The sequence below is a fragment of the Apodemus sylvaticus genome, chromosome 14 (genome assembly GCF_947179515.1).
Source record: "Apodemus sylvaticus chromosome 14, mApoSyl1.1, whole genome shotgun sequence".
NCBI lineage: Eukaryota > Metazoa > Chordata > Mammalia > Rodentia > Muridae > Apodemus > Apodemus sylvaticus.
In genome coordinates this window covers 39,291,833-39,304,258 of record NC_067485.1, presented here as the reverse complement: position 1 = coordinate 39,304,258, position 12,426 = coordinate 39,291,833, and positions in this window count along the sequence as shown.

The following is a 12,426-nucleotide window of genomic DNA, read 5'->3' as shown; positions in this document are numbered from 1 at the left end:
GGATGAAGCTTACTTGAACATGGTGAATGATGGTTTTGATGAGTTCTTGTATTTGATTAGTGAGAATTATATTGGGTAATTTTTTTATTGATATTCCAAAGGGAAATTGTTCTGAAGCTCTCTTTTTTGTTGGGTCTTTGTTTGTTGTAGGCACCAGCATAACTGTGGTTTAGATAGTATTCCTTCTGTTTTTATTTTGTGAAATAGTTTGAGAAATATTGGTTTGGTTTGGTTTTAAGGTCAGATAGAATTCTTTTCTAAAACCATCTTAGTCTGGACTTTTCCTTTTCCTTTATTTTTTATTTTTTTATTTTCTATATTCTTTGTTTACATTCCAAATGATTTTCCCTTTCCTGGTTCCCCCCCTCACCATAAGTCCCATAAGCCCTTGTCCCTCCACCTGTTCTCCAATCAACTTCCTCCTTTTTCTCTGTCCTGGTACTCCCCTACAGTGCTGGATCAAGCCTTTCCAGGACCAGGGACCTCTCCTTCCTTTTTCTTAGGAATCATTTGGTATGCAAATTGTGTCTCAGGCATTCAGAGTTTCTGGGCTAATATCCACTTATCAGTGACTGCATTCCATGTGTGTTCTTTTGTGATTTTTCAATGACTACTTCTATTTTCATAGGGGTTATAGGACTGTTTAGATAAATTATCTGGTTGCAATTTAACTTTGATTGGCACACGCTCTCTGTCTTGAAAATTATCCTTTTCATCCAGACTTCCAGATTTGTTGAGTATAGGCTTTTCTAGTAGGATCTGTTAATTTTTTTTAAATTTCCTCAGATTCTGTTGTTATGTTTCTTTTTTCATTTCTGGTTTTGTTAATTTGGAAACTGTCTTTGTGTCCTTTACATAGTTTGGTTAAAAGATTTTCGGTGTTTTTACTTTCTCAAAGAACTGGCTCTCAGGTTTATTGAATTTTTTTTTTTTAAACAGGTCTCTTTGTTTTTTATCTCAGCCCTTCTTCCTTCAGGCTATCTCTCTTGAGTATCTTTGTTTTTTTTGTTTGTTTGTTTTTTTTGTTTTTTTGTTTTTTTTTTGTTTTTTTTTTTTGTTTTTGTTCTCAAGCATTCAGATATGCTGTTAAGTTGCTAGTGTAGGATCTTTCCAATTTCTTTATGAATGTACTAAGTGCTACGAATTTTCTCATTAGCACTGCTGTCATTTTGTCCCATGTGGTTAAATATGCTCTATCTTCATTTTGTTAAATTCTAGATAATCTCTAATTTATTTTTTTCCTGACCAAATCATCATTAATAGAGAGTTCTTCAGTTTTGATAAGAATGTGGGCTTTTTGTTATCTTGTTGTTATTGAAGACCAGTCTCTTTCTGTTCTGATTTGATAGAATGCATGAGAGTATTTCTGTCTTCTTGTATCTTGTTGAAGCTTGTTTGTGCCCGTTTATATGATTAGTTTTGGAGAAGCTACAACAAGGTGATGAGAAGAAGGCATATTCTTTTGTTTTAGGGTGAAATGTTGTGTACATATCTGTTGAATACATTTGGTTCGCATCTTCTGTTAGTTTCAGTGAGTCTCTGTTTAGTTTTTGTTTCTATTATCTGTCCTTTAGTGAGAGTAGGGTTTTTAAATCCCTCACTATTATTTTGTGAGGTTGAATGTGTGTATTGAGACTTAGTAACATTTCTTTTACAAATGTGGATACCATTGAGCGTTTATCTTGGTGTATTTTTCTGTTGATTAGTATGAAGTGTGCTCCATCTCTTTTGATAACTTTTGGTTGAAAGTCTATTTTATTGGACATTATAATAGCTACCCCAGCTTATTTCATAGGTCATTTGCTTTGAAAAATGTTTCAGTCTTTTAGTCTGAGGTAGTATTTGTCTTTGTCACTGAGGTGTGTTCCCTGTGTGCAGCAAAATATTGGGTTCTGTTTACATATGCAGTCTGATAGCCTGTCTTTTTGTTGGAGAATTGAGTCTACTGATATTGCGAGATATTAAAGACCAAGGATTGTCATTTCCTCTTATTTTTGTTGGTAGAATTGTTATGTTTGTAGACTCTCTGGGATTGTTGTGAGATGATTAATTTCATGGTTTTACTTAGGTGTAATTTCCCTCCTTCTGTTTGAGTTTTCCCTCTATTTTCTTCCATATGGCTGTTTAATTTGGTTTTGTCATGGTATATCTTGGTTTCTCCATCTATGATGATTGAGAAGGGTATAGTAGCCTGGGTTGGCACTTGTGTACTCTTAGGGTCTGCATGACATCTGACCCCATATCTTCTGGCTTTTAAAGCCTCTATTGAGATGTTTGGTATAATTCTGATAGGTCTGCTTTTATGTTTTACTTGGCCTTTTCCCCTTACTACTTTTAATATATGTTTTTGTTCTGTGTATTTAGTCTTTTGAATATTATGTTACTGGAGGAATTTCTTTTTCTTTGAATATGTTTGGTGTTCTCTAGACTTCTTATATATTTCTGACCATCACTTTCTTTAAGTTAGGAAAGTTTTCTTCTATGATTTTGCTGAAGATATTTTCTGGCTGTTTGAATTGGGAATTATCACTTTTCCATTCATATTATTCTTAGGTTTGGTCTTTCAATATGTTCCTGAATTTCCTGGATGTTTTGGGTTAGGAACTTTTTGCATATTGTACTTTCTTTGACTATTGTCATAGTATCCTCTATGGTATACTCTATGCCTTTTATTCTGTTGGTGATCTGTAACTTCTGATCTTTTTCCTAGGTATTCCGTCTCCAGGGTTGTCTCTCTTTGTGATTACTTTATTGTTTCTATTTCCATTTTTACATCATGAGCAGTTTTCTCCAATTCCTTAAACTGTTTAATTGTGTTTTCCTATATTACTTTAAGTGATTTATGAATTTACTCTGTAAGTACTTCTACCTGATTATCTGAGTTCTCCTGTATTTCTTTAAGCACCTCTGCTTGACCACATGGGGTTCTCAATTATGTCAGGTAGTCCAGCAAGGGGTGGGGTATTTTCTCTCTCACCTATTAGAATGATTATGATGAGCCTTCAGGAAGTCAAGCTGTCTCTGAGTGTTGGAGGGGTCTAGAATGCTAGTTCTTCCCAGGGCAATGTTGCAGGCTGGTAGGAAGATATATAGCCAATTGTATTTTTAAATGTATATTAGTGTTTTTGCATGTGTGCATACAAGAATGAATGTGTCAGATTTTCTGAAACTAGACTTATGGAAAATTGTGAGATACCACGTGGAGGCTGGGAATTGAAACCATGTTCTATTAGGTATGTCCTCCTCTAAGAGATCTGTTTCTTGTATGGCAGGGAGTGCAGTAGAAATCACCAATTCATCTTCAACCTTGGAGATTAGAATTAGCAAATGTTTACAGTTTTTCAGATGTTCATACCACTACACCTGCAATATTGTTAGCATTTCCATTGAAAGTTTGGTTTGACCAAATACAGATCTTACCACATGTTCTTTCCAATGTTTCTCAACATTTTCATTTTTTGTCTTGACTGCATAGCACTTTGCAAACCATATTTTTATTCACACACCAGTCACTAAGATCCTTAAGAGTCACTTCTACTCTAAACATATTCTTATCTTGAATCATAGTTGGAGAGAAGATAATTCAGGTAAACTTTTTGCCAAACTCCTGTACAATGAGAATACCTCTCTTCTCATAATTTTAATGTGATTTTTATGAATAGAAGAATAGATAGTATGCCAAACACATAAATGCAAAGGCATTTATTCTTGTCATGCCAAAATATTTGCCTTTAAATTCTTTGTCTAGTCAGGTAGAAAATAAATATTTTCTGTCATATTCACATAACTATGTTGCACTAAGGACATTTTTCCCTTTTTCACTTATTTTCTCTTCTAAAAGCCTCTTGTGTTTTCTTAGATTCTTACGTTGTTCTCAAGTTTTGGGATGTTTTTGTCTTCTATATTTTCCATCCCCATATTATGAAACCTGCATGGCCTAAAATGAAAGACATGACATAGTTTCCTACCTTTGGAGCAGAGCCAGGAAGATAGGGCTCTCCAAGGGTGATTATGGTTATTGTGAGCATAAAGCTTGTTTGTCTAATAATGTACATGATATATTTTATGTTCCTCTTTTGAGATATGCTCTCTCCATCAACATTATTGGACAATGTCCAATCTGCCATGGTTAATGACTCCATGATAATTAGAATCAACATGAATCCAGTTGGTAAGAATATGGTAAATGTTGTGACTATAGTTGGGGGATAGTCCAACTATGTTAATATGATGATTCCACATGAATTTCTGAGGGGTTTCACAGACCTAAAACAACTAAGTCAGCTGCAGTACAAACTAGTTTGTGGCCAAGGAGATAAATAGATTTGGGGAGTGCTGATCACAAAGCAAGATGCCTCCTAGCTAAATTTACTTCTTTTTTTTTTTATATATTTTTATTTTCTATATTCTTTGTTTACATTCTAAATGATTTCCCCTGTCCCGGATCTCCCCTCCCCATATGTCCCATAAACCTTTTTCTCTACATCCATTCTCCAATCACCTCCCTCCTTTTTTTCTATGTCCTTATATTCCCCTCCAATGCTAGATCAATCCTTTCCAGGATCAGGACCTTCTCCATACTTCTTCATGGGAGTCATTTGTTATGCAATTTGTGCCTTGGGTATTCAGGGCTTCTGGGCTAATTAATATCCACTTATCAGAGATTGCATTCCATGTGTATTCTTTTGTGACTGGGTTACATCATTAAGGATGATATTTTCCAGATCAAACCATTTGCCTAAAAATTTTGTGAATTCATTCTTTCTAATTGCTTAGTAGTATTCCATTGTGTAAACATACCACATTTTCTGTATCCATTCCTCCTTTGAGGGGCATCTGGGTTCTTTCCAGCTTCTGGCTATTATAAATAAGGCTGCTATGAATATAATGGAGCATGGGTCTTTATTGCATGCCGGGGGAATCCTTTGGGTATATGCCCAGGAGAGGTATAGCAGGGTCCTCCGGAAGTGTCATGTCCAGTTTTCTGAGGAACCGCCAGACTGATTTCCAAAGTGGTTGTACCATCTTACAGCCCCACCAGCAGTGGAGGAGTGTTCCTATTTCTCCACATCCTCACCAACACCTGCTGTCTCCTGAGTTTTTGACCTTAGCCATTCTGACTGGTGTAAGGTGAAATCTCAGGGTTGATTTGATTTGCATTTCCCTAATGACTAATGATGTTGAGCACTTCTTAAGGTGCCTCTCTGCCATCCGAAATTCTTCAGGTGAAAATTCTTTGTTTAGATCTGTGACCCATGTTTTAAATAGGGTTATTTGGTTCCCTGGGGTCTAACTTCATGAGTTTCTTGTATATATTGGATATTAGCCCTCTATCAGATGTAGGGTTGGTGAATATCCTTTCCCAACTTGATGGTTGCTGTTTTTTCCTCTTAACAGTGTCCTTGCCTTACAGAAACTTTGTAATTTTATGAGGTCCCATTTGTCAATTCTTGATCTTAGAGCATAAGCTATTGGTGATCTGTTCAGGAACTTTTCCCCCATGCCCATGTCCTCTAGGGTCTTCCCCAGTTTCTTTTCTATTAGTATCAGTGTGTCTGGTTTTACATAGAGGTCCTTGATCCACTTGGAGTGAAGTTTAGTACATGGGGATAAGAATGGATCGATTCGCATTCTTCTGCATGCTGACCTCCAACTGAACTACCACCATTTGTTGAAAAGGCTATCTTTTTTTCCACTGGATGTTTTTTGGCTCCTTTGTCAAAGATCGAGTGACCTTAGGTATGTGGGTTCATTTCTGGATCTTCAATTCTATTCCATTGGTCCACTTGTCTGTCACTGTGCCAATACCATGCAGTTTTTAATACTATTGCTCTGTAGTATTGCTTGAAGTCAGGGATACCAATTAGCCCAGAATTTCTTTTGTTGTTGAGAATAGTTTTACCTATCCTGCGTTTTTTGTTATTCCAGAAGAATTTGAGAATTGCTTTTTCTAACTCTGTGAAGAACTGAGTTGGGATTTTGATGGGGATTACATTGAATCTGTAGATTGCTTTTGGCAAGATGACCATTTTAACTATATTAATCCTGCCGATCCACGAGCATGGCAGAATTTTCCATTTTCTGAGGTCTTCTTCAATTTCCTTCTTCAGAGACCTGAAGTTCTTGCCATATAGATCTTTCACTTGTTTGGTTAGAGTCACACCAAGATACTTTATATTGTTTGTGGCTATTGTGAAGAGTGTCATTTCCCTAACTTCTTTCTCAGCCTGCTTATCCTTTGAGTATAGGAAGACAACTGATTTGCTTGAGTTGAATTTATAACCAGCCACTTTGCTGAAGGAGTCCTCTGGTGGAGGTTTTCAGGTCACTTAAGTAGACTATCATGTCATCTCCAAATAGTGATAATTTAACTTCTTCCTTTGCAATTTGTATCCCCTTGACCTCCTTATGTTGTCTAATTGCTCTAGCTAGAACTTCAAGTACTATATTGAAAAGATATGGAGAGAGAGGACAGCCTTGTCTAGTCCCTGATTTTAGTGGGATTGCTTCAAGTTTCTCTCAGTTTAGTTTGATGTTGGCTACCGGTTTGCTGTATATTGCTTTAACAATGTTTAGGTATGGGCCTTGAATTCCTGTTCTTTCCAACACTTTTAGCATGAAAGGATGCTGGATTTTGTCAAATGCTTTTTCTGCATTTAATGAGATGATCATATGTTTTTTTTTCTTTGAGTTTGTTTATGTAGTGGATAGCATTGATGGATTTCCTTGTATTGAGCCATCCCTGCATCCCTGATGCCTACTTGATCATGGTGGATGATCGTTTTGATGTGTTCCTGGATTCGGCAGGCAAGAATTTTATTAAGTATTTTTGCATCAATATTCCTAAGAGAAATTGTACTGAAATTCTCTTTCTTTGTTGGATCTTTGTGTGGTTTTGGTATCAGCATAATTATGGCTTCATAGAACGAGTTGGGTAGAGTTCCTTCTGTTTATATTTTGTGGAATAGTTTGAAGAGTATTGCTGGTAGGTCTTCTATGAAGGTCTGATAGAATTCTGCACTGAAGCCATCTGGCCCCATACTTTTTTTGGTTGGGAGACTTTCTATGACCCTTTTTATTTCTTCTGGTGTTATGAGACTGTTTAGTTGATCTATTTGATCCTGACTTAGTTTTGGTGTCAGATATCTGTCTAGGAAACTGTCCATTTCCTCCAGATTCTCCAGTTGTGTTGAGTATAGGCTTTTGTAGTAGGATCTAATGATTTATTGAATTTCCTCAGTTTCTTTTGTTATATCTCCCTTTTCACTTCTACGTTTGTTAATCTGGATACCGTCTCTGTGCCCTTTGGTTAGTCTGGCTAAGGGTTTATCTATCTTGTTGATTTTCTCAAAGAACCAGCTCCTGGTTTTGTTGATTCTTTGTATGGTTCTCTTTGTTTCTACTTGATTGATTTCGGCCCTGAGTTTGATGATTTCCTGCCTTCTACTCCTCCTGGGTGAAATAGCTTCTTTTTGTTCCAGGGCTTTCAGGTGTGTCATTAAGCTGTTAGTGTATGCTCTCTCCATTTTCTTTTTGGAGGCACTCAGCGCTATGTGTTTTCCTCTTAGCACTGTTTTCATTGTGTCCCATAGATTTGCGTAGGTTATGTTTTCATTTTCATTAAGTTCTAAAAAGTCTTTAATTTTTTCTTTATTTCTTCCTTGACCAAGGTATCATTGAGTAGAATATTGTTCAGTTTCCATGTGTATGTGGGTTTTCTGTTGTTTTTATTGCTATTGAAGACCACTTTTACTCCATAGTGACCTGATAGGAGGGATGGGATTAGTTCGATCTTCTTATATTTGTTGAGGTCTGTCTTGTGACCAATTATATGGTCGATTTTGGAGAAGGTACCATGAGGTGCTGAGAAAAGGGTATATTCTTTTGCTTTAGGATAGAATGTTGTATATATATCTGTTAAATCTGATTCGTCCAAAGCTTCAATTCGTTTCATTGTGTCCCTGTTCAGTTTCTGTTTTCCTGATCAGTCAATTGAGGAAAGTGCAGTGTTGAAGTCACCCACAATTATTGTGTTAGGTGCAATGTGTGCTTTAAGCTTTAGTAAAGTTTCTTTTATGAATGAGGGTGCCTTTGCATTTGGAGCATAGATGTTCAGGATTGAGAGTTCTTCTTGTTGTATTTTTCCTTTGACCAGCAAGAAGTGTCCCTCAGAGTCTCTTTTGATGACTTTGGGTTGAAAGTCAATTTTATCTGATATTAGAATGGGTACTCCAGCTTGTTTCCTGAGACCATTTGCTTGTAAAATTGTCTTCCAGCCTTTTACTCTAAGGTAGTGTTTGTCTTTGACCCTGAGGTGTGTTTCCTGTATGCAGCAAAATGTAGGGTCCATTCGGTTAGTCTATGCTTTTTATTGTGGCATCGAGTCCATTGATGCTAAGAGATATTGAGGAAGAGTGATTGTTACTTTCTGTCATTTTTGATGTTATTTTTAAAATTTGATTGGTTAACTTCTTTTGGGTTTGATGAGAGAAGTTTACTATCTTGCTTTTTCCAGGGTGAAGTTTCCCTCCTTGTATTGGTGTTTTCCTCCTATTATCCTTTGTAGGGCTGGGTTTGTGGATAGATACTGGGTAAACTTGGTTTTGTCATGGAATATCTTAGTTTCTCCATCTATGGTGATTGAGAGTTTTGCTGGGTATAGTAGTTTTGGCTGGCATTGTGTTCTCTTAGAGTCTGCATGAGATCTGCCCAGGATCTTCTAGCCTTCATAGTTTCAGGAGAAAAGTCTGCTGTGATTCTGATAGGTCTTCCTTCATATGTTACTTGGCCTTTTTTCCTTACTGCCTTTAATATTCTTTCTTTGTTTAGTACATTTGGGGTTTTGATTATTATGTGACGGGAAGTATTTCTGTTCTGGTCCAGTCTGTTTGGAGTTCTGTAGGTTTCTTGTATATTCATGGGCATCTCTCTCTTTAGGTTAGGGAAGTTTTCTTCCATAATTTTGTTGAAGATATTTGCTGGCCCTTTAAGTTGTAAATCTTCACTCTCATCTATGCCTATAATCCTTAGGTTTGGTCTTCTCATTGTGTCCTGGATTTCCTGGATATTTTGAGTTACAAGCTTTTTGCATTTTGCATTTTATTAACTGTTGAGTCCATGGTTTCTATGGTATCTTCAGCATCTGAGATTCTTTCTTCTATTTCTTGTATACTGCTGTTGATATTTGCATCTATGTCCCCTGATTTCTTTCCACGGTTTTCTATCACCAAAGTTGCCTCCCTTTGAGTTTTCTTAGTAGTTTCTACTTCTGATTTTAGATCCTGGATGGTTTTGCTTACCTCCTTCACTTGCTTGTTTGTGCTTTCCTGTAATTCTTTAAGAGATTTTTGTGTTTCCTCTTTCAAGACCTCAGCCTGTTGACCAAAGTTCTCCTGTATATCTTTAAGTGATTTTTTTCGTTTCCTCCTTATTGGCTTTTGTATTCTCCTGGACTTCTTTCAATGATTTTTGTGTTTCCCTTGTAAGGGCTTCTAACTTTTGATCCATTTTCTCCTGATCCATTTGTCCTTCATGTGTTCCTGTACCAGCATCATGACCAGTATTTCTTTAAGTGATTTTTTGCGTTTCCTCCTTATTGGCTTTTATATTCTCTTGAATTTCTTTCAATGATTTTTGTGTTTCCCTTGTAAGGGCTTCTAACTTTTGATCCATTTTCTCCCGAATTTCTTTAAGTATGTCCTTCATGTGTTCCTGTACCAGCATCATGACCAGTGATTTTAAATCCAAATCTTGTTTTACTGGTGTGATGGGATATCCAGGACATGCTGATAAAGGAGAATTGGGTTCAGATGCTGCCATATTGCCTTGATTTCTGTTAGTGACATTCCTGCGTTTGCCTTTTGCCATCTAGTTCTCACTGGAGTTAGTTGGTCTTGTCAATGCTGGACACACCAGTGCAAGCTCCCTCTTCCCAGGTGGCCTCTGGTGTACAGCTTACCTCCTGCACTGCCTGGAGACAGGGTGCTATGGTCCAGGCTGTTCAGATCCTGAAGCAGACACCTGAAGGCTCCCACAGGGGCCTTCTGGACTCACCCGAGCATACTGACTCCTCCCAGCTGGCCTCCTAGATGCCCCTCTTGCATCTTGCAATACCTGGTGATGTGGTGTTGCAGCCAAGGCTGTTCTGGATCCCAAAGTGGAGATCTGAAGGCTCCCGCCAGAGGCCTCAGGACTGGAACCTAAGCTCCATGCTGCTGGAGCAAGCTGTGTGCTCCCAGTCTGCTTCCAGGTCCACACCAGGTCTCTTGCACTTCCTGGAGACCCAGTGCTGTGGCCCAGGCTGTTCAGATCTCAAAGCAGACACTTGAAGGCTCCCGCAGGGGTCTGCTGGACTCACCAGAACACACTGACTCCTCCCAGCTGGCCTCCTAGATGCCCCTCTTGTGTCTTGCAGGACCTGGAGATGTGGCATTGCAGCCCAGGCTGTTCTGGATCCCGAAGCGGAGATATGAGGGCTCCCGACAGAGACCTCAGGACCCTAAATTTACTTCGTATGCATACAAAGGCAGGCAGATTTCTGAGTTCAAGGTCAGCCTAGGACAGACCTAGTTTAAGGTCCAAGCATGGCAGAAATGTAGATCTTAGAGCAGAATCCCACCCAGCTAGATTATTATCTGTGCTTCCAAACAGATCTCTAAATTCATTGCCTATGTTTAAAAGAAAGTGTGCTAGCTGTCTTTTTCTAAGATGAAGTGGCTAAGGTATAAAAATGATGATTCAGGGAATAATCAAAAGTGATATATAAATAAACAACAACTGGGTTTTGTTCTACAAGGGAGAGCCTGTCTGAGAGAATTCCTTGAAGAGTGAATTCAGCTCTTTTAGAATTATTTTCTATCAAGAGCTGTGGTTTCTACAGTTCTCTGAAGAACTGTCTCAAGCAGAACATTAGGTGGTCAGCTTGTCCCCCACAATTGTCATCAAGTTGTTCTTTTGTCACTCCCCCAAACCCCTTTCTCAGTGTTGAGGCCTGCTCCTTTGGACATAACTATCACCAGTTTATATTCAGTCTCCAATTTGTTCATAAGGTGAAATTAATTCCGTGTTCTCAGACTCAGCTTCCCAAATGTAAATATCTATCGATGACATGAAAAAGTGCTACAAATAAGCCAAAAGGCCATGTTTGAGTCCCTTGTAATCTGTTTTCTCAATGTCATGAAATTTCCCTATTCACCACCTGTCTAGCACCCTTCTTATCTCATTCAGGGCCAATCAGCTTAATACCTAGCTCATAATAGTTTGTCTAGTTGGCCAAAAATATTGTACCATTTCACCACTTGCTTTTGAATTTTTGTACCTTGTTGTTCACTTAAAAATTCTGCTTTGAGGTCTACTGATCCCACAATTGACTTTTTCCTTCTTGTGGTGCTGGATGTCTCATACCATTGTATGCATTTAATAACATGTTTTTTTCCTCAACTGAGATTGGTGTACATATGATTTGTGTAGCAATTCTCAGACCCCAACTCTCAGAAACCCTCTCCAAGCAGAGGCTGGTCCTTAGCATTTAGATTTTTTAAGTTTAACAGTTAAATTTAACTACCAGAAGCATCTCTGCATATGCCACATGCATATATAGATAGTAGATATCTAATGATGAAAATAGATATATTTTAGAAGGATCATAGAGATAGAATGCAAATGGGTGATACATGATACATAGAGATATATGACACTCATGACAGATGGTGGATATGACAAAGAGATAGAAGATATATATATATATATATATATATATATATATAGTAGATAGACATATAGATAAATATAGTTGCATTTATAGAGACATAGATGATAAATGATAGATAAGTAGATAAACTATTAATGATAAAAATTATAGATAGATAGATAGATAGATAGATAGATAGATAGATAGATAGATAGATAGAATCATAGTATTTCATTGCTATGATGAGACACCATGACCAAGGCAAATCTTATAAAGGAAAACACATAGTTGGGACTAGGTTACAGGTTCAGAGGTTCAGTCTTTTATCAGCATGGCAGGAAGCAAAACCATGTTCTGTCAGGCATAGCAATGGAGGAGTTGAGGTTTCTGCATCTTGTTCCGAAGGCACACACAGCTTTGAGGAAGCACTCTAAACTCAACCTCCCCTCCACAGTAACACAACTACTGCACCAAGATTACATCCATTACAACAACATCATGCCTCCTGAAATTGCTACTTTCTTTGTCAAGCATACTCAAACACATCTCATTCACTTGCTCCCTTCATTTGAAGACTTCTTCAAATGAGCCTGTATAGATCATACCTTGCCATAGCATGATGCTAAATCATTTAGTCCACCTTTAAAGGTCCCCAAAGTCTATAACAATGTTAAAAGTCCAAAGCTAGAAATCTTTTCTGGTGTTCAACCTAACTGTGATACCCTATAAAATCAAAA